This window comes from Balaenoptera physalus, assembly GCF_965194825.1.
Source record: "Balaenoptera physalus genome assembly, chromosome: 13".
NCBI classification, from domain to species: domain Eukaryota; kingdom Metazoa; phylum Chordata; class Mammalia; order Artiodactyla; family Balaenopteridae; genus Balaenoptera; species Balaenoptera physalus.
In genome coordinates this window covers 40,273,712-40,292,909 of record NC_138892.1, presented here as the reverse complement: position 1 = coordinate 40,292,909, position 19,198 = coordinate 40,273,712, and the positions used below count along the sequence as shown (strand labels likewise).

The following is a 19,198-nucleotide window of genomic DNA, read 5'->3' as shown; positions in this document are numbered from 1 at the left end:
TATTTCAATGTCCTTCCTAGGTACATAACAATGCCTTTCTTTTTTATTAGCACGGCTGCAGCTGCTGTTGCTTGCAAAGAGATTCACAAATCAAAATAGACTCAGTTAGCTTTTCAATAATTCTAAAATGTGAGGGAACACTGCCAGAGAAGGACAGCACTCCAGTATCCTAAACAAGGAGTCGTGTTAGCAAAACAAAGTAGGAATTGCTTAGAGATAATCCCCCTGGGTGGTAATTCCACTGGGTGCCTTCTGTGGTGGCACATGCACTTTCTCCTCTACGGAGCAATGCCATAGAACAGGCTATGTCAGAAGAAATAGGAAAAAAAGTTGCTTTCTTGAAACATTTCTTCTTCTAGATTTTTCTTTATGTCCACATGATTCATACCTCTTGGTTCTTAGCCTGTAGCACGTAGCGCAACCAGGAAATGAGGAAGCTAGAGCTGGATGTGAATAATGAATGGGCCACATCAGCAAAAGTCTATATACACACTCAGTAGCAAAGGCGGGTGCAGAGTTGCAGGCCAGCATTTTTATGAATTTTTTCCATTCTTCTCTTTCTCTCAAGGAAAACAAGAACTAGCAAGAGCTTGACAAACACCTGGCTTTGAATTGGAGACCATTCACCTGCCTATTGCTTCATTCCTGGAAATTTCATTGCAACTAAGTAAGGTACGTGGAAAAAAACCAGAAACTTTGATATGTTTTGTTGATGAACTTGTGATATGTGGGAGAAAAATGCATTTGTGTGGAAAATTGGAGGACTGTATCTCTTACTTCAAAAGAATGTTTAGTATTTGTCATGTCTTTTGAAAGTATTACTAGTATTAACGCCCTTGACGTGCTAGTTTAGTTGATGGGGCACTGGCCACTTATATAACATTTTTGCTTTCTCCCACTCTCGTTTTGTACTTCATCAAATCCAAAGTTGTCATGGTTCATTATCTGTAGATGATCTTGAGCAGCCTTGCATTCTAAAAGAATATGTCATAGCATCTTCCTCTGTGCTTTTGTGCCCTGCTGTATAGATGATAAATTAGCAACAATATTGGGTAAGGGGTGGGAGTGGAGGCAGATTTGTCTCAGGCTGATGTTTCTTTGTGCCATACTATGCCTTACTCTTTCCTATATGCCTAATTCAACAATGAAGTACATATATCACATTGTGACTATTACATATGTTAGAGTACATAATTGGGGTTGTAGAGTATCTGCTTGAATGTCCCAACTAATGAATTCCGTCAAATTAAATTATCATTCTTAGACTCTTCATTAACCAATCAAATTGCTTCTTTGGTCTGTCATTTCTAACACCCTTTCACTCGGCATAACCACAATTCTCTGAAGTAAATTGGAGGTGATTAAATTATCTCACTAATCATTATTGGGAGTCTCATGTTACTGAAGTTTTGGATTTCTAAAGAATCGTCTTTCACATGATTCTCATTGTATACAGGAGAAATAATGTTATAGTATGAGGCCGTGTCTTGAAATTTATTCTGCTATTTGCATCTTAGTTTCTTCCTGAGGAAGCTGGCTACAATAGGTCTCCGATACTAAACTCATACAGAAATAAACCAACTCTACACTCCTATAGATTCACCATCTCATTAAATAAATCTGTCCAGTAGGCTTGTGTTATAACACAGTTCTTCACCTTTGGGGAATGAACCATTTGAATGCTGGAAGTTTCTCTTATCTCTGATGCAGTATGATTTTACAGGATCACAGTTGTTATTGCTGAAACATGTTTTTTGCTAATTTTTATAATCTCCTTACATAGATTATTAAAACAAATGAAGTGGTTCTGAAAGTGCATATTACCTAGAATCAAAAGTTTCTTTCTTAGGCAATAATTGTCACTGCTAATATATAATGGTTATTTCAATCATTTTATAATGAAAGGCACAGCTGATTATATGACAGTGTGGTTCTTACCATACAGTTCTTAAAATATTACCATTTTATACTCTTCTACTTTGCATTTTAGAAACAATTTCATCTTCTACTCTGCAAATATTTTGAGAAACATCTCAAAATGTAACCTGAAGCCAACCTAAGAAAATATCTATTCCTGGGTTCCATGCCAGACGTACTTAGTCAGAATCTTTGGGAATGGACTTTAGAACCAGCATTTTAAATATGTATATCAGATCATCCCAATGCACTCCAAAGTTTAAAAACCACTACTCTACAATATGACAGTAAGGAAACAGCCAAGAGGAAAACATTTTAAAGCTATAGACATATAATTAATATTAAAATATTGAAAATAAATTAGGATTTTGATTTTTTCCTACATATTTTTATTTCCTAGGAGTGTACAAAGGACTTTAGACTGTTTCTTTCCCCTTTCATTTGAGTCGTAAACATTTTGAGATTAGAAATTAAATGTTAAAGATGTTAAGGGTATGAATGTCTATCAATTGAAAAGTTTCCCAAAGTTGCCAAATAATAAATGATCTCATAGTAAAGGGTATTAAATTCATAATTTCTACAATTATTATTTTCACATTTAAATCTTTAGTTTTACAAAGCTTTCTAAATATCAAGTCATTCTTTCAATATTAGATATGTCTAATAAGCATCACTTCTTTAAGAATTCCAGCCTGTACTTCTGTTACGGTTTCTACTCATACAACTCCTGAGGGTGTCAGACTTTCAAAAGATAATTTATTGGTACAACTAAGTAAAACCTTTTGGCTAAGGGTACCCCATTTATTCATAAGTGAATATTTTTCTTTTATCTAATTTTAGTAAGGGAATTTCCTCATAGCTTTATTTTTAATGCAAAAATGTCAGACAGTTTGCCAACTTAATATGCCAAACTCTGAAGTATACATTTAAGTTAGAAGGGACAAAGAACTTTCTTCTGAACCATGAAAAGACAGAATATTGTGATTACCTCTGGCACTGAATGAGAGCAAAAAGTAACATTAGATTTAGTAGGAAAACTGCAGAGACTGTTTGACCCATAAAATTAATTCTTGCTTACTATCTTGTAGAATCCACTGAGACAAGGGTCTAAAAGGCGAAAATGCTCAAAATCTTTAGGTTTTCAGGTGTACTTACTTTATAAAATAAATGTGTCCTAAAATAGTTGGAATAATTATCTTCCAAATTCATATGAATCTTTTTATAAATAAAAATATTCTTGGTTTTCAACTGGTTTTAAAAATCACATTTACAATACAGGCAGGCACTAATTTCAATTGGATTGTATTTCAAAAGTTTAATTTATAAGTTAAATGTTTAGAACTCAAAATGTTTTCACACAGAAACGATGTTATAAATGATGTTAGATGCTCACATTCAATTTTTTTAAATCCACAAAATTATAGTCAAATTATATGATTTGTAAAAAAAAAAAAAAAATAGAGCTGTAAAGTGGAAAATAGTAGAAAACAATACTATGTGATTCTAAAAAGTAAATCAATTGAACAAAATATTTTTAAAAATTCTTATTTACTTTGAATATCGACACTAAAGAAAAACAAGTTTGGTTATAAAGTAAATGAGAAACTGAAAGAGAGGGTAGGATGTTTTTGTAAAACACAGAGAAACTGGTTATAACATGAGCAGTATTCTCCTGAGCAGAGGATAAGTAGATGGAGGGAAGAGATGCAGGCCAGAGATAGAGCTTGAGGGGCAAGTGGTCTCAAATACAGGTTGCCAAGCAGTATTAAACTATTAAATAGACAGGATGCTCATTAATGTTCATGTTTATAGCTCAAGGAAACAGGTGCATTCAGTTATTTTTAAATGAATAGATACATATTATAGGTACACATCCATTTAGAAAGCAGATGAATAGAGGAAGTGTTTAAGCAGAGACAGCGAGCATGAATGCTAATTCAATGGACACCAAGGAATAATGGAAAGAGAGAACTGGTGATCTCATAGCCTTCTACCAACAGCTTTTTCTCTGAATGACTCAAGCCGCCACTCAAGGTTTTATTGTACCCCATTTTCTAAGGAATTCTATCCTCTGTGTCTTTCAAAAAGTTCAGCATCATGTTCAATTGGATCAAGTTTACCTATTTGCTGCATTTACCCCTACAGGTGTTTCTTTAATTTGCCAAATATTTCTTGAATATCTACTGTGTTTTAGGCACTTTGCTAAATTTGCTACTTTTAGCCCAGACATTAGACCAAAAAAAATATTTTGTTCCATTTGAATTTTAGTATTTTCTGTTTTACTATTTCTCTTTCTTTTCTATTCATTAAATTTGGATGGTTTGAAAAAACAGGAAGCACCTGTACCTGGCATGGAGGACAGGAGTCTGAATAACCCAGGGAATGAGGCCCAAGTAAGGGCATATCTGTCTTATTCTTCCTCTGTTCTTTGGATGTCAAGGAAGTCTTAGCAGCTCTGAGTCCCCTTTACCTTCATTTAACCTAAGGAACAAATGGTAGATGGAAATGCCATTTCCATTTCCATGGAAATGGAAATGGAAGAGCAAACAAACTAAAATTCTTCATTCAAAGAAAAATTGATAATTTCAAAATAAAGGCCTGTAATAGTTAGCATCTCTTGTTTTAGTCAAGCCTCGCTACTAGGCTAATCTGCAGTGTAAGAAACAAGAAGTTAGATACCTTTCCTAGAAAAAGGGCCTGTAATATTTCATCAGTTCTAATTTTTAGTAAAATAAAATGTCTAAAAGAAAAGTTTCCAGAATCTCTATTACCGTTGAGGTTGAGGCACAACAGAAGTTATCATGTAGGCTCCTAAAATCCCTCTTCACTCTGGAAATTCCACTTGGAAAAAAAAAATGGTTCATCTTCAATTGAAGAAAGTTTTAAAGAGATTTTTAAATGTAAAACACCCTTCTTTTCCATTCCATTCTCAAGAAACAAGAGTAAAGGGTAAGATGGAATATTGGCAACATTCAAATGAGTCTTAGGACAAGAATGGTCAATGCCTGGGTTGAGTTATCTCAATCTCTACTTCACAGCTTTCAAAAACTACTAGGAAAACCTGGGCTTAATGAGACAACAATGGTATTGCCACTCAGCCTTGTTTGAATTTCCCAATTGCTTTTGTTCCCTCATCCCTTTGAAGTGATACTTCAGAATTGCTTGACCAGTCCTATATCACCAGTTATCTTCACATATAAGCTTGTTTGATGTTTCCTACACTTAGGTTTTCAATCAGTATATCTTCGTCCTCTACTTTCCCTTAGCCCAACAAACCTTGTTCATCATGGAGCCTGGGTTCACACTTCCTATGCCAGTCAGCACTTCCTATGCCAGTCAGTCTTCCAAGCCCTGTGTCCAGACCCCTGTTCTATGGAGATTTCATGTTAGTGGAGAGGCAGACTATTAACAAGAAACAAACACATAAATATTCAGACCCACTAAAATAGTGGTCATCCAGTAACTCTAATCATATTCTTCTCTGCTTTTGTTTCCTCCAAGTTGTTTCCAGTCAATGATCCTACTCTTTTTAATCTCACTGATTCTTACTGTTGTCAGTTATGCACTAAAATCAATCTGATCCACTTACTTTAAGTCTTTTTAGTCTTTACACCTCCTTAAATGAAATGTATAAATTTGCATATTAGATAAAGCTATATTGCCTGAGAAATCTAATCCATAAAGCTAGGCCTAAGTAATGCCACGGTGGCTACACTGTGGCCATTGTGGAATCTAATACCCCACAACCCAGGCCACCAAAGGCATCGTTTCTGATCCTGAGATTTTTCTTAATTACATTTCCCAGTGACTAAGTGTCCTGTTCTGGGACACATCAGAATAAATCTTTTGCTCTGTCGTTCTGTCTGGCAAAGTAACTTCACTATGGATGAAATTGGACTAGCCACTTTTAAATTCAGTAAGGATTGTGTGTATCTAGTCAATATAAAAGAATAGACTTTCGAGAATTCATTGTGGTAATAGGAAGGAAAATTACCTACTTGAAGATATTGGATGTAATTCAGGAAATAGATGATAAGAAAAGAATATATAGCAATTTCTGAGAATGTGTACACTATTTAAGAAGAGATAAACCAATAGCCTGAAAAAGTTATAGAAATTGGACATTAATTCTTAACAATTTTCTTTACACTTATTATCACTTAAAAATAAACTAATAACATTAAAATGCAACATTTAATGAGAGTAGAACCACTCTAATAATAAAAATGATTTTTATATTTGCTTATGCTGATACTTATTTCAGTTTAAAAATATTTTGTGGAGAAATTAATACTTTTTATTGTAATTTAATGAAAGCAAAAGTTGTATTGCTCTCATTAGTTTATTTAGGGTTGATTATCTTTTTTATTTGAAAATATTTTTGCCAATTTTAAGGCATTTAAAGAATCTTCACTTTGCCATACATTAAACCCCCTAAGTAATGTGCAGCTAAACATATCTTAAACATATATACCCAGGAGAATAATACAGTTCACAGGAACATCAAAGAGAACTTGATAGAATCTTCTAGAAAAACTGAGCCAGAAGGAAATGTATAAAATAGATGAAAGGATATTTTCAAAACCCAGTAAGAATGTGAGGTCACAGGGGGATATGTTGAAGGACATAAAATTGTTTCGGGTGCGATAATAATGAACTCCGGAAAGATATACTTTTCCTAACATTGTGAAATTCACACAGAACTATGTGAAGCTTCGTCTCATTTCACTGTATGTCTCTAGGTTAATCACTGATTACTAATTCATTTCATATCTGAGATGAGGCATTTACCACCTCTTGTTCATACATACATATCTATAGTATTATCACTATAAATATTTCTAAATATGTAGATCAACAACACATTAAAACCCTGAAAATCCTCAAGGGTCAGAAAAGAAAGAGAGCTCGAAGGCAGAGTAGAAAGACGAAGAGCTGATGTCATGACTGAGTAGGGAGAGGTCGGTCCCTTATCAAGTCTCTAATGACTACAGGACTTGGGTCTAAGCAGGTTCGAGATCTGGAACTGAAATTCTCACATAAATTCAGGATCAGCGAAGAGCTGCTTCCTTCTTGATGAAGCAGCAAGAAAATTGCACCCACTGATCCAGGGAAGTGACTAGAGCTCATCTGCCTAGGAATCTAGATGAAATACAGGGAAAAAAATAGTTCTACTGTGACAAATCAAAACACCAGGCTTTGGCATATGTCAGTATGGGGCTTGAATGTATATTATTCACAGTGCATGAATCCTCCAAATGTAATTTATATAAACTAATGGGAACCTACAATTCTGTATGGAAACATGTCTGAACCAGGGCACACAGGACTCTTTAAGAAAAAAAAAAAAAACTAAAATGAGTTTACAATTAAATGAATAATGATAAAACCACACATGAGAATTATCCAACATAACAAAGCATAATGAGGCACCATAAGCAAGAGCATTCAAATCCTAAAGTTTTGAGATAGCATAACAATATGAAAAAAAGCATAAACTAATCATTTAAAAAATTATAAAAGCAAAGAAGGAAGAAATAGAAACCAACAGTAAGACACTATGAAAACAGATTAGCAGATCTGAAAAAGAACCAAATACTCATAGAAAAGAAAAATATAGTTTTCAAATTAAAAAATTTAATGAAAACTTTTAGGATGAAGAGAAATGACCTAAGACGATACTAATGGACTGTGAATTACATCTGAAGAAATTTTCTAGAATGAGCACAGAATGTTAAGAGATGGAAAACTTAAGAAACATAGAGGAATAAAATGAGAAAGCACACCAATATCTATTAGGAATTCTAGATGGTTAGTTACAAGATAATAGCTGAGAATTTTCCATATTTGAAGAAAACCATTAATACCATATAGAAAATCATTCCCAGCCACAAACCAGATAAAGAAAAACAAATTCAAACATAGACATTTTAACAAAGCCACAGAACTCCAAAGATAATGCAAAGATCTTAAAAATCAATTAAAACAAATAACATATAAAGGAGCAAGGAAAAAATAATAGATATCTCGTCAACTACAATAGACAAGATGACAGTGTAAAAAATAATTTCATGTGTTGAAGGGAAATAACTAACAAGTTCCATATTTATATTCCATATTTATATAAACTATTTTTTCAATAATGACAGCAAAATCAATGTACTTTTTCAGAAAATGATTAAAGAAGTTCAACACTCATAAATAATTTTGAGTAACAAAATATATATTATCTGCATTTTGGTGAAACCCTGGTTTTCAGCCTTGAAAACTTGGTTATTCTAGGATTCACTAAACTAAAAAGACATCACCGGGCTTCCCTGGTGGTGCAGTGGTTGAGAATCCTCCTGCCAACGCAGGGGACACAGGTTCGAGCCCTGGTCCGGGAAGATCCCACATGCCGCGGAGCAACTAAGCCCGTGTGCCGCAACTACTGAGCCTGCACTCTAGAGCCCGCAAGCCACAACTACTGAGTCTGTGTGCCACAACTACTGAAGTCCGCATACCTAGAGCCCGTGCTCCACAACAAGAGAAGCCACCACAATGAGAAGCCCACGCACCACAACGAAGAGTAGCCCCCGCTCACAGCAACCAGAGAAAGCCTGCGCACAGCAACGAAGACCCAACGCAGACAAAAATAAATAATAAATAAATAAATAATGATTTTTAAAAAAGACATCATCAATGGCGTATTGTTACAGACCAAGTTCATTGCTGACATATCTTTATATGTCAAAAGGTTGAAATTTTAATAGCATCAGAGAGGTGCCTTTTTGATAGACAGTTAAGTGGCCTAAAATACAGAAACTGCACTGTCCTGATCATTTACTTCTTCAGTTAGCTAGTCTGTAACATTGCCATTCTTCTGAACAGGAACTTCAAATGTAAAATCTTTATGTTCTCCTAAAATCATTGTTACCATTCTTGACCCATCATTAAATGTAAACTATTGCATTTCAAAATGCACATCCAGACATTTAAATGTGTACACATGTAAATGCTTATCTTGCTCAACTATTCTGTAATAGTGTGAGAGATATATAAATAATCAATAGTTAAACCTATAAACCATCTTTGTGCCAAGCACACTTAGTAAATATAGGATAGCTGAGCTAGAGATAAAGAAAAAAGACTGTAGGGGTAATTGAAGTAAGTTCTTGCCAGGCAGCTTATGATCATTAACAACGTCTTCATGTAATAAAGTGACTCTGTGAAGGAGATGGAAGGGCACGAGGGAATTCTAGCACAGGAGCAGACCTAATGACTGAGCGGTTTAGCAAGAGTGTGTTTTTACCCAGGACAAAGCCTTAAGAACTAGAGACAGACTAAATACTAAGACAAAGAAATTTGCATTAGTACCTTATCTACCCCTTAAATTAGATAGAACATTCACAAATCAATGATACCCCTTCTTGTGCCTGTGATGTTTTCTTATGCCCTGGACAGAATTTACTAAGATAATTAAAAACTCAGAACATCCTAGCCATACAATGACATATAAACATTCTCATTCTATTTAATTCTTGAAGCTAATGTGTTTATTTATTATGATGATCAGAAATTAGGAAACATAAAGGATGAATTTAATAGGAAAGTATTAAAACATATTCATGAAAGGAACATACTGCAAAGGCGAATTAAAATTTGCTATCAAATATGTAGAAAATTAGATGGAGTTTTTGGTTTAAAACAGCTGAAGAGCTGGCAATATGCTACTATTAAAAACCAGCATTATTCTAAGATATTCAAATAGAAACATAAGAATAATGCTGGACAGATCACTGTATTAGAGAGCCTAGTTCTAATTTAGATCCATAATTGAAACACAACATCAAGAACTAATACAAGGATTGACATATACACACTACTATATATAAAACAGATAACTAATAAGGACCTACTGTATAGCACAGGGAAATCTACTCAATACTCTGTAAGGGCGTATATGGGAAAAGAATCTAAAAAAGAATGGATATATCTATATGTATAACTGATTCATTTTGCTGTACACCTGAAACTAACACAACAGTATAAATCAACTCTTATCTAATAAAAATTAAAAATAAAGATTTAACAGAGGGAACTATATTCATTATCCTGTAATAAACCATAATGGAAAAGAATATGAAAAATAATATATATGCATAACTGAATCACTTTGCTGTACAGCAGAAACTAACACAACATTGTAAATCAACTATACTTCAATAAAATATATTTAAAAATAAAAGAATTAAAAGAAATTTAGAAACAGCAACAAAACCAAAATTATTTAAGGTTTGAGACATCACCTTGTCAGAAAAGACTAAAGAAATTTCAAGATGTGAAAATGAGAAAAAGAGAAGCATCAGATGTAGATTTAAAGTAAATATAGGCCATTACAAGAAATGTCAGACACCGAGGCCCAAAAGGGAGAAATGTGTTTAAATTGTCGGAAAGAATAGCAGATGAGAGGATGTGATGTTCTACAGAAGAGAATGCTAAAATTCTGTTCTTGAATTTATTGAAAAGACAGGAATTTGTCTTTTGTGAAAATTTTTGTACAGTTCTGCCTGACAGTAAAGAAATACATGTTTATAACACTTCCCAATTCTCATATATTTATATTGATAGATAAGTTTTGACACTGTATTTGGAAGGCTTAGGGTAATCGACCTGAAGGTTTCCTGAAGTAGAAGCACAACATTACAAGTTTCTAGGTGATAAGTTATTTTATGACTTTGTTATTACACGGAATGAGCAACAGGAGTGTCCAAAAACATAATCTTCCCCCCGAAAAAAAAAATCCGTTTCCAAAATAACTCCTGTCAAGATGGCAGCCAAGTCCAGAGAATGACCAGATTAATCGTTTGGGTTTCGTGGTTGTTTTGATGTTGTATAGAAGGAGAAATGATCATTCTGTGATGGTATTCAAGGAAGTGCTCCTACACAGATACACTTAGCCCGTTCACCATCCCTCACAAACCCCCTTCATAAAATGGGAACATTCCAGGTGGAGGACAGATAATAAATTCTTTATGTTGTTTTAGAACCTTTAATTCTAAAAATATTGGAGGTTTTATCTACTGCTGTTTTACTTCTGAGTATAAATGTAAGGAAATTGTTTTATAATTCAGTTTTATAATTTAGACCCTTGAATAAGGCTTATAAACTGATTTATGGTCATTATGGTTCAAGTTTATTTTGGATGCAAAATGTCTTACAGAATCTACTGAAATCAACAAAGGAAATAATTTCCAAAAGTGTTCATCCAATAGAAATTCTCTGTGGTTAGGAAAATTTACATTAATCTATTTTTGCTTACCGACACCCTTGTTCTTTTGTTTTTAAAAGCACCTTTGGGGGAAGGAGAAAATTTAAAAGAACACAAAGGGAGGAAAAATTACATAAAACTTTAAAAATTGTATGGACTCTTGCCTGCTTTTCACATGGACTACTGTCTTATACTTATTTAATCTTCTCTGATTGCATTATGTTGTGAATGGGCAGGGTAGTGTTTTGCCACCAGTTTCTTCTATACAGGCAAGAGCTTTCAAACCAAAAATCTAACAGGTTGTGTTTTTATTTTATTATTTTTAAAGTTAATTTATTTATTTATTATTTATTTTTGGCTGCATTGGGTCTTTGTTGCTGAGCGTGGCTTTCTCTAGTTGCGGCGAGTGAGGGCTACTCTTCATTGCGGTGCGCCGGCTTCTCATTGCTGTGGCTTCTCTTGTTGCGGAGCTCGGGCTCTAGGTGCGCAGGCTCAGTAGTTGTGGCTCACAGGCTTAGTTGCTCCGCGGCATGTGGGATCTTCCCAGACCAGGGCTCGAACCCGTGTCCCCTGCATTGGCAGGCGGATTCGTAACCACTGCGCCACCAGGGAAGCCCAGTTTGTGTTTTTATACTGAAAGAAATGTCTCTGGTGAATAGGGAAGATGATTTATATGCATACATCTGACCTTATAAAAAATAATCTTTGTGTTTACCATAAAGTTGAATTTATATTGCTATCATTTATTCCAGTTTCTTTTTGTGTATCTCTAATACACCATTTAGTTTGTAGATCTTTGGTACTTTAGAACATATGACAGTTCAAATAAATCTATTGTGTTTTCTCCAAAAATTTTTTAAGTTTATAGTTTTTCTTTTTTTAAAAAAAATGAAACAAATAAATACATGGTTACAACAATTTTTGCAAAGTTTCATCTAACACATTGTAGTGACTAAAAATTGCCTCTGCCTATTATTTATTGTTCAGAAAGTAAAATTTAAATGTATTAATTAACAGTTCTATGAAGAGTAAAAGTTATTAGGTTTCTAATACTTACAGTTCTTTTTTGTATATAATGAAATTCAGATTTCTTCTAAAAGGGAAGAATCACTCTTCCACAGTAAGAAAGGCTTTCGATTCATATCCTGAAACTACATTTTTTAGCTTGTGGAATATAAATCATCCACTTGCTTGGTATGGATGCAGAAATTTAGTTCACGAAACTGAATATATATTTGTTTATATGTCTGTTTATAATAAGATTCTGGACTGTGATGAGTGGTTTTCCATACACACATGAAGGATTAAATACATAGCTTTCTTTTTTCCAAAAATGCCACAATGAATATAGGTGGAAAACTGCCTCAGTGTTTCTGATATTTCTTTTTTCAAAAAAACCACAATGCAGAATGAGTAAATACTAAAATTTTATAAAGTGTGATCATGAAATAACAAAACTTCTTTTTTTCAAAAAGCTCATGTACTGAAATTTATATTCAAATGAATGTCGTCCTTCACTGTGGTCACCTTGGATTTCAGAAATGCTGCTGCTGTTCAAAGTATTTTGTTAACACATTTTGGAGTCTGTCTTTAGAGCCGGTTTGTGCACCAGGAAGCATTCCTCAAAGAACACTGGGAATTCAGACACCATCCATGTCTGCTACAGGAGACACTGGCTTTAAAATCACATGATCATGGCAAATGTGAAGGCAGACTTTCTGAAATGTATGTTTCTTCCTTTCTTTCTTTCTTTTTTTCTTTCTTTCTTTCTTTCTTTTTCTTGCTTTTGTGAATATATTTATGTACATTTTTCAAAAGCACTAAGCCTACAGCCCTAAGATACTCAGAATGACATTCTGTGCTTCCTTTGACCTGAGATGTTTCTTTTAATGAGTCTGTGGCCTCTTCAAGCAAAATAGGCATTCATAAAGTATATTTTTATTTTAAATAGTACTCTTTTTTTCTGGACAGAAAGATATATCTGTCACATAGGAGGAGGGTTCTGAGGCTGATGGAATCATGAGATCACATGTTGGTTAAAGAATTTCATAGGCTATGCCCAGAACATTGGATTCTTTTAAGATATTTTTAAAAAAAAATCAGGAAACACAGATTTTTCAGGCTAGATCAAGGATTATGGGCTCATTGTTTTACTCACTTATTATATCATTTAGTTATATCCTTATCCCGGACAAGTATATAAGGTCCTTACTAGAACCCATAGGACTATACATGACCTGCCCCTGCTACTGCTCTTAATGGGATATAAAACTTTACCAGAGCCTATAGTACTCTGCATACCTAATTACTGTTTAATAGTCACTTTGCATTAGGGATTTATAAAATGGACCCTAAAAAGCCCACATGGGTTCACTAGTGTATTTTACCAAACATGTAAGAGAGAAATTATACCAATTCTCTAAAATCTCTTCCTAACTCATTCTGAGGCCCATGTTACCCTAATACCAAAATTAGAAAGACATTACAAGAAAAGAATATTGCAGACCAATATCTCTCATGAACAGAGATGCAAAAATCCTCAACAAGAGCCAGCCCCTGAGCTATCATGCCAGGTGAAAGAGGTAATGGAGCTGTGGGGGGATGTTTCACCTTCTACTACAAACTGTTCATTTATTCAACCAAAGTTTACTGTTCTGAGTACTATCCTCTCTGGTCGAGAAGTCAGACTGGTCACCATCCCTCATTCAGTCAGTCACTTATCAATTAACTTATCCAACAAGTATTTCTTGAACATCTACAAGGTGTCAGGCATTATACCTGGTACTGGGGAATGTATCAGTGAGCAAAATAAACCAAACTCCTGCCCTCATGGAGCTTACGTTCTACTGGGGAAACAGACAACAAACAAGATATACTCATAAAATGTAAAACATGTTAGTGACATGTGTTGAGGAAATATGAGTGTAACATGTATGTGGGTGTGAAATGTACATAGGTTGTTCAGAGATGGCCTGAGAAGACGACTTTATGTAGAACCCCAAAGGATGCAAGGAAGAGAGTCTTGACAACGTCTCCTGGAAAAGAGAAGGTAGAAGGAACAAGGAGACAAAATAACTAGGAGGCCAGTGAAGGGTGAGGGAAGGGATGTGCTTGGTGATAAAGCTGAAGAGTTAGGTGGAAACCTGGTCACGCAGGGCCTGGTGGGAAATGGCGGGGAGTTTGGATTTTCTACCAAGTGTAATGGGAAACCATTGGAGGGTGTTCAGTGGGAAAGTGCCATGCAATGATTGACTATTTTAGAAATTCATTCTTACTTCTTTGGAGAATATATATTTAGGTGTCAAAAGTACAGGCAGAAAGACCAGAGGGAGGTTATTGCAGCAGTGCAGGTGAGAAAGCTATCAGAGGGTTAGTAGCTTTGATTAGGCTCATGGACGTATAAAGGGGAAAAGTAAAAAGACTTGAGACATATTTTCAAAGTAGAACCTATATGACCTGTTGATAGATTGGTTATGGAGAATAAGAGGAAAAAAGTTAAAAATTATCCTAGATTTTTGCCTTGAACAGCTTGGTAAAGTCATTCACGATGATGGGGACGATCCAAAACAGGATCCAATAAGGGAGGATAAATAGAGTTTTATTTTTTACATAGTAGGTTCGAGATTCTCATTGGACTTTCAAGGGATGACAAAAAGGCTCTTAGGTGCAGGAGGCTGGGCCCCAGGAGAAATGACTGGGATGGAAATATCAAAAGAAGATTTGTATTAAGTAGGATGCTCTCAGCAGCAAATTAAAGAACACCTTACCAGAAGCTGCTTAAAGATAAATATTACTGACATTTGTTTTGTCACTTTACCATGTCTGTTTATGAAGTTTAACTTCAGAGTTAGATCACTCAGCAGATAATTGTTGTAAAAACCCTGGGTCAGCCTCTATGAGAGTCTCTTGGCCTGGCCTCCAGGTGTGCAGTGCCAGTGCAGCCATCCAAGCATCGTGTCTTCAAGTGGCAACAGAGAAAGCAGGGTAAAGGAAAGAAGAGTGTGCAGCCAAAAAGGGTGGTCTCTTTTTTTCAGTTAGCTTTCTCTTCTGATTGGGGAGCAAAATTTTTTCCAGAAAATTACCAACAGATTCCCCCATGTCTCTTGTCCAGAGCAATATCAAATGCCCACCCCTTGCAAAAGGAAATAGTATTATCTAAATAGATAAGACAAATGTGTCATTTCTTATAACCAAGATTCCATCATTAATTTTAAAAAAGCTAGGCTGTCTAAGGAAGGTAACCATCCATGTCTACTACAGGAGACATTGGCTTTAAAATCAGGACAAATGATGTCGCCAAAAATATATCCACTGTACACTCAAAATATTTCACCCTCTCTGTACAATACCCTTTTTTAAACGGCCACTGGAAGAACGAAATCTAGAGTATCACCTACAAATTAGTTGCTTCTAGAAGTGAAAGAAAACCATAACCCAACAAACTTAAGCTGGCTGTAATGAAGATTATCTCTCATCACAGATGAGAATTACACACACACACACACACACATACACACACACCATGATTTCCAGTAACTTCATGTTTCTTGTTAGCTTAGGGAAAACCACAGCCTAAAATATCATAATCTTACATATATTTAGTGGACTTAAACTCAGCAGATCTGGATAATAGCATTTTACCTTCATGAGCCATAACTGTCTCATCTCTGGGCTTTTGCTCTTGCCCTGCCCATTCTACCTGGAAATCGCCTTCCTTAGATCTTTGCGGGGCCAATCAGTTCTCATTATTTGGATGAGAATGTCATTTTCTTAGAGCCTCTTACCTTGACCACTTTACTGAGAGCAGCCATACCTGTACCAAGTCCCTCCATATTTCATACATATTTAAATAACTGCTTTTAATGCACAGAAGTTATTCCTAACTGAACATTGTATATATTTTTGCTTGGACCTATACGATGTTTCCTCCCCACCCTTAATTAGGTCAAGGACGTCTGTTTTCTTCTCCATGGGCTCTCAGCACCTATGACAGCATGTGCTATGAGGTAGATACTCAGTCAAGATTCATTTGTGCTTCTGTAAATGAGGATACTTTGAAAATACCGGACCTATATGATCTTTAAGAATACATATAACACTTATATTCTGTGATTCCTGAGGAGATTTTTTTTTGAGTGACATTTGTTGGAAGTTCTTTTTTTTTCCTGATTAAGAAAATAAATTACATGTAGAAATCATTCTTAACTCACTGTTCTATTAGTGCCTATGACTTAGCTGATCTTCTTCTTTCTTTGAGAGACTTTTTTCCTTTTAATCCACATTTTCTACTTCAAAATATAGGATGAATAAAAGTACATGACTGTGTTTTCCTAGACATAGTAGTTGGTTTAAGGTGGGCACTAAATGCAAGAGGAGCCAATCGTGAAACTTTTTCATATGGTTGTAGTCATTTATGTGCATATTCTTGTTTATACTTGTAGGCTCTTAACCTATGTGCTCCAGTGCCTCTTAATTTGGAAATGGAATGTCTTAACAATGGCCTACAATTTTATACTATGTTTTTATAACTTTGAAATTAATCATCTGCCTATGAACCAAGATATAAATGAAAAATTTCCTGGGGAAAAAAGGTACCTATATTTCTGGGCTTACAGGTCTAAAAGATATAAATTGGAATATAGAGAGGAAGAATAGCTAATATCACAAGGATTATTTGAACTGCCTTTGCTAAGTGACAGTAACTGAATTCGATATTAGAATTTTTCAGATGAATAAGATGTGATTAATGCACTTGAGTGTTCCACAGCCTAGTTGGAGATTATAGGTAGTGTGTGAAGTGAAGTAAACAGGAAGGAGAACAGGATGTGTCTAGGATAAATGAGACCCAGGGAAAGAAAGTTTTCTGAGAAAAAAAAAATAGAGTCCAGATGTAAACATATCTGATTCAGGGACTGTGCTGGAAAATTAATGAAATCAGTAGGCAAAAGAGAGATTAAATCAGCCTAAGAGGGGGGATATACAGATCTGTTAAAGAATCAGAAATGGGACAATCAGAAATACTGGAAAGAGACTTAGAAAATTTACAGGAGAATGGAAGACACTGAATTCCAGAAAATAAGTTTCTGGGCTTGTGCACCTTTTGTAGAGGGTCTCTGCTAGTATTTGAACATGAGCTTGTGTACGTGACTGTGTTATGCGGCCTGTGAGAATTGCCTCACCTGCCACCTCTATGAGTAGGGTTTATAGGTATTAACTGTTCATTTGTTTACTGAGAATCTCCCATATGCCAAGCTCCCTTGCAGAGGCAAATAAAAGAGACCACTGTCCTCAAAAAGATCATAATCTCTGATTGGGAGATAAGTATGAAATAAGCAACGTGATAAAATATACTTGCCACAATTTCCTATTATTGCAGGGTTTTGTTTTTTTTTTCTTTCTGATGTCAAAAAGTAATCCAAGCAACCCATTGGCATTTAAATCATGTATATCTAGTTTACACTGTCCTTCCTTACAGTTGCTTTGTTCTATTTGTTCTATTACAGAAAAAAACAATGTGAGTTGATATCTACATGAGTTTTTAAGTATAAATTCTTATCTCTGTCTGCCATATCACACTGTGTTGTGAGAAGTCCGAAATTTAGGTTCTTTCTTAAATTTAATTATCTGGTACTTCCCTACAATAGTCTGTCTCTTATTGACATGTCAAATTTCATTTTGTTCACATAGCTTTTGTGTATGTATACTTGATATTGATAACAGTGGCTGGTGTAAGAGCTTATCTGCTTTTGATTCTGAAAATGTAATAAAGAAGGAAAATACAAAGGAACAGCCACATGTACTCACTATTCAAGCATCCATCCAACTTTTGTATCAAGCTAATATTGGGAGAAACGTGGGCTGCATGTTGCAACTCAGTCTCACTGGTATCAAAGACAGACACCAATGGCAAGGGACAGCACGTCTGTGACAAATGTGTGAAGGGATGAATTATTGAAACAAAGCACATGAAAGCAGTCTTATGAGGATCTGTGTTTGACTTAGGTACAATAATTTCATGAATGTGTCCCTTTGTATTACGTTACTTTTGACTTCAGAACAACAGCATTTTTCTTACCTAACAATTTATGAATAAAAATGACATGAAAATAAGAAGAGATATTACCCTTTAGTGCTCCATTTACTCCATTTGAATAGATCTTAAATAATTATCAAGTTAAAAAATATTTGAGGGAAAACATAGTATTAAAAGAAACGCTAAGAAGTTATGTAGTTCTTGCCTAACTCTAGGCAGTTTTGAAATTAGTAAAGGCCTTCTAAAAAGGGAATCTTACATCTTATAGAAACACTTCCTTCTATCTGACTCAAATGCTTTATTTTCTGTAGTAACCCTATGTTTTCTTTTTCTTAGAAAATTCGTAGTAGAGTATCATGTCTTTTGGGTCTATAGCTAACACCAAAAACACTGTAGTTAATTAATGTAGATATTTAAAAATTGTGGACCCCTAGATAATTAATTTTGTTTCCCTTGGACTTCGCAGATGAAAGCAAAATTCAATGATGTGTAATTAGAAGAAGGGCAGAGTTAGTCCTTTTGAATCATTTTATGTGAAAGAAGATTTTCATCATTTATTTAAAATCATAAACCGACATTTTTATCCAAGAAAATTCTAGAGGAAACATTTTGATTTTCAAATGTGATTAGAAAAACTCAGACATTCAGCCTTGCCCTTTCTATGAACTCTTTCTCAGATTAACAAGTTTTCTTGATCTCATCATTTGGGGTGCTGTTTATAAAGCTGATAGCTGTACGTAAGCACTGAATCTTTTTATAGATTTTATAAAATCATGCTGAATTGTTTTGTGGATAAGTATGTTTGTGTCAAATTGATTTGGCTCTCTGTGGATTACTGTTTGAGGAAAAGGCTGATCATTTTGTAGTGAGGGTCATTTTGTGAAGAGCCGTTATTTCCTGGAACCTTAATTTTGGGGCCCCAGAATGTTGACTAGGGACCAGGCTCTTCACCAAGGCCATTGTCCTGTTCTTGCCATTGCCCTTTCCCCAACTCAAAG

General features: G+C 34.9%; 1 protein-coding gene across 2 annotated transcripts in view; it reads left to right on the top strand.

Moving 5' to 3' along the window:
• The first annotated feature begins 539 nt into the window (after positions 1-539).
• The window catches only part of SYT1 (synaptotagmin 1), a 427,179-nt gene continuing 408,520 nt past the window's right edge, over positions 540-19,198 (top strand). Inside the window, exon 1 of one of the 2 annotated variants that reach the window (XM_082419035.1) lies at positions 540-672. The gene's annotated coding sequence lies outside the window, so the exon portion shown is untranslated. The remainder of the gene's footprint in view (positions 673-19,198) is intronic. The other variant, XM_082419034.1, reaches the window with a different exon arrangement.